Consider the following 4,863-nt stretch of genomic DNA (forward strand, 5'->3'; position numbering starts at 1 on the left):
CCATGTTTCACATCCACATAAGAGTGTTTGTACCATTTTGTTTCCATGGAAAATGATCTTTGTCTCTACAGACGTCTCAGTGCACTAAAGACCTTTTTTCCCCTCGTCAGTTCTGTGGTTCACATCATCGTTTACAGACCTGACCGTGGTCATGTTCACTTCCAAATATCTGAACACTTTCACTTCTTCCGTACTCCTTCCTTCCACTCTGATTATCCCGTCTTTCACTGCCTAATTTTTTTTTGTTACCCTCATCACCTTGTTCTTTCCTATGTTCACTTTTAATTTCCATCTTTTACTCACCCTCACTCCCAATCTTTAAAACTATTCTTCAGAATCTCCCAAAAGCACAGTGTCATCAGCAAAAAGCAACTGTGACAACTCCCGCTTTGTATTAGATTCTTTATCTTTTAACCCCCACACCTCTATTATTATTATTATTATTATTATTATTATTATTATTATTATTATTATTATTATTATTATTATTATTATTATTATTATTATTATATTCGTTCTAATTCTTGGATCCTTAGGGGGATTTAGCACTTTCTCCAGAATATAATAATACTGAACACCCGGTTGAAATTGGGCTAAGAGCTGGAGCTCATCCAAATAGGTAATTTCAAATAGGCAGTTAGAGGCAGACTACTCGCTCCTAAACACAATAAACATCCAGTGTTAATACCAACATGTTTTTCATCAAAACATTACCTAAACAGCTAAATTATTTTTAATTAAATTCACTATTCATTAACATTTTCACAAATTACGTGAATTGACGACACAATCATTTTTTTGTATAAAATAATTACACGATAAAAGGCATCACTGTATCATTTTGTAACTCGCTGCAGTTTATTTATTTTTTATAGTTATGGTTATGCAATTTTGATATTCCAATCAAATTTTTTCATGTTTAATATAGAGTTGTATTTTGTGAATAATTGTGAGGCTAATGTGCTAGTCCATTGAGTAATTAATAATAATAATAATAATAATAATAATAATAATGGTAATAATAATAATAATTACAACAATAATAGTAATAATAATGTAATAGTAATAATAATAGTATAAATAATAACAGTAATAATAATAATAATGATAATAGTAATAATAACAATGTATTAATAGTAATAATAATTATAATAATAATAGTATTAATAACAGTAATGATAATAATATAAATAATAACTAATAATAATTATAATAATATTGTATTTATTTACATCACACACACACACACACACACACACACACACACACACACACACACACACACACACACACACACACACACACACACACACACACACACATACACACACACACACACACACACACACACACACACACACACACACACACATACACATACACACACACACACACACACACACACACACACACACACACACACACACACACACACACACACAATCGACACCATGCCTAACACTTCTAGGGTAGGGTAGGTGCCTGAGCCCGCGCCTTTAGCTCATAAGACTGTCATTCCCATTAGCCCCCTTGGGGCGGGGATGGCAGACCAGAGAGGCCTAGCTTGTGGCTAGGCCTGGGGACAGTTGGTCCCAAAGATGAGGAGGTCCTTGTGTCTTCTCCCATGGGAGACTTCGGTCTCAGACACTCCCTAAAGAGGGAGCCAAAGCCGGGCCACCACTTGGAAAAAGACCGGGCCGGGAGAATACCGGCGAATCTTTAATAATAATAATAATAATAATAATAATAACAACACACACACACACACACACACACACACACACACACACTTGCTAAGTCTCAGGGTGGTTGAGATGTGGAATAACCTGAACGAGGCAGTGGTGGAGGCAGACTCAATACACAGCTCACTCAACTAGTGATCTTACAGTGATAAACTCACTCCACCAGTGATCTTACAGTGATAAACTCACTCCACCAGTGATCTTACAGTGATAAACTCACTCCACCAGTGATCTTACAGTGATAAACTCACTCCATCAGTGATCTTACAGTGATAAGGTCACTCCACCAGTGATCTTACAGTGATAAACTCACTCCACCAGTGATCTTACAGTGATAAGCTCACTCCACCAGTGATCTTACAGTGATAAACTCACTCCACCAGTTATCTTACAGTGATAAACTCACTCCACCAGTGATCTTACAGTGATAAACTCACTCCATCAGTGATCTTACAGTGATAAGGTCACTCCACCAGTGATCTTACAGTGATAAACTCACTCCACCAGTGATCTTACAGTGATAAGCTCACTCCACCAGTGATCTTACAGTGATAAGCTCACTCCACCAGTGATCTTACAGTGATAAACTCACTCCACCAGTGATCTTACAGTGATAAGCTCACTCCACCAGTGATCTTACAGTGATAAACTCACTCCACCAGTGATCTTACAGTGATAAGCTCACTCCACCAGTGATCTTACAGTGATAAACTCACTCCATCAGTGATCTTTCAGTGATAAGCTCACTCCACCAGTGATCTTACAGTGATAAGCTCACTCCACCAGTGATCTTACAGTGATAAACTCACTCCACCAGTGATCTTACAGTGATAAGCTCACTCCACCAGTGATCTTACAGTGATAAGCTCACTCCACCAGTGATCTTACAGTGATAAGCTCACTCCATCAGTGATCTTACAGTGATAAGCTCACTCCACCAGTGATCTTGCAGTGATAAGCTCACTCCACCAGTGATCTTACAGTGATAAGCTCACTCCAGCAGTGATCTTACAGTGATAAGCTCACTCCACCAGTGATCTTACAGTGATAAGCTCACTCCACCAGTGATCTTACAGTGATAAGCTAATTTCCACCAAATTTCCTCTTCTTCCTTCGTAAATAATTTTTTCTCTTGCTCACAGTCAGTTAAAATTGGCGATAAATTCGCGGGAAAACGGTCGGCTGACTTTATTTTCGCGCAAGTTTTTGTCGCTGTCATAATGTTCGTGCTAGATCGTGTTCCCACCAGAATTTTCGCGCCACATCGTATTTTCGGCCATTTCTTTTGCATCAGATCATACTTTTAAGCAATCAGTAGAGCAAGGAACTAAGGTGAAAGACCTTGAGGTGATAATGTCAGGAGATCTCGCTTTCAGGTATCAAAATGATAGGATGGATAACGAGAACCTTCTAATGAAATGATGCCAGACCAGTGATGATGATCTTCAAGTCACTTGTTCTCTCTAGGCTTGAATATTGCTGTACATTTACAGCCCTTTTTAAGGTAGGCGAAAATGCAGACTTGGAGAGTGTACAGAGAACTTTCACTGCACGTATAAGTTTAGTCAGGTATCTTAATTACTGGGAACATTTGACTCCTCTTGACCTGTACTCCTTAGAATGTAGGCGAGAAAGATGCCTCATAATTTACACCTGAAAAATCCTAGAGAGAGAGATTGATCCCAAATCTGCACACTGAAATCACTTCTTAGGGAAGAAGAGGCTCGGCAGACAGTGTCAGATACCCTCACTGAAAAGCAGGGGTGAGAAGAGCACACTGAGATACAACACAATAAGTGTCAGGGGTTCAAGACTATTCAACAGTCTTGTATCATGTTGAAGATTGAGACACTTATGCAGCATATGGGAAACTTTATTCAGGAAACGTTTCGCCACACAGTGGCTTCATCAGTCCAATACAAAGAGGAAGGCGTAAGGAGAGGAGGAGTATGAGGTAATCAGTCCCTCAACCTGGAGTCGATGTGTTCAGTCCATCAATCTACAAGCTACAATCTACAAGATTGATGGACTGAACACATCGACTCCAGGTTGAGGGACTGATTACCTCATACTCCTCCTCTCCTTACGCCTTCCTCTTTGTATTGGACTGATGAAGCCACTGTGTGGCGAAACGTTTCCTGAATAAAGTTTCCCATATGCTGCATAAGTGTCTCAATCTTCAACTTGTCGGTTTTTCAAACCATTCATCACACAGTCTTGTATCATACATAAGGGGAGGCTTACCAATATATCCCTGGCTGTCTTCACAAGGGAACTGGATAAGTTCCTCAAGTCAGTTCCTGCTGAGATGACTGTGATTCGTGCTTAGGACTGCATGCTGTCACCTCTTACTCTCGTTATCCCCCCCCCCTTTTGTAACTTTTTTCTTTATTAATGTTTTATTTTTATAATTTGTGAGTTCCACATTTATTTTTTTCTCATATTTTATTATTTATGGATGATGCTCTGACCTATTAAAGGCGGTCAATGACAGAAGGATTTATCTCCCTTAAAAACTAGCACCGTGTTCGTTCTTTCCTTTATTCGTAGGTTCGTTTTAAAATTCGTGTTCATTTTTTCTTCCTCATATCTTATTATGTGACGTAAGTTCAGTTTTTTACGTTATCAACTGGTAGGCCTGCGAAATATAACGTTCCTTCTGTCGCACATGAACGCTAAAACGTCGAAATTTGACGTAAACACAAATTTTCTGTGACTAAATCCCCACTGAGCTGTTGGTTAATTGGGTTTAAAGTCGATCTATTACACGATGGCCATTAAGAATATTTTATTGACTAAAGTAGTGATCAGAGTGAACTCAGTGAATATACGTAGAGTATACAGAAATATACATAGAGTATACAGAAATATACATAGAGTATACAGAAATATACACATCTCTTTGTATATATACACTTATTTTTCTTTACATACAACACAGAACTTTGTTGCGGACTTTGAGTCCTCTCGTCTTTGTCTTTTCCAAGTACTCCCATGTACTCTCGTGTACTTCCATATACCCGCATGTATTTCTTTGTACTTCTATGTACCATGTACTCATGTACTTCTATATACTCATGTACTGCAGTGTACCATGTACTCTCATGTACCTCCATGTGCT

This window comes from Cherax quadricarinatus, chromosome 89 (genome assembly GCF_038502225.1).
Source record: "Cherax quadricarinatus isolate ZL_2023a chromosome 89, ASM3850222v1, whole genome shotgun sequence".
Taxonomy (NCBI): domain Eukaryota; kingdom Metazoa; phylum Arthropoda; class Malacostraca; order Decapoda; family Parastacidae; genus Cherax; species Cherax quadricarinatus.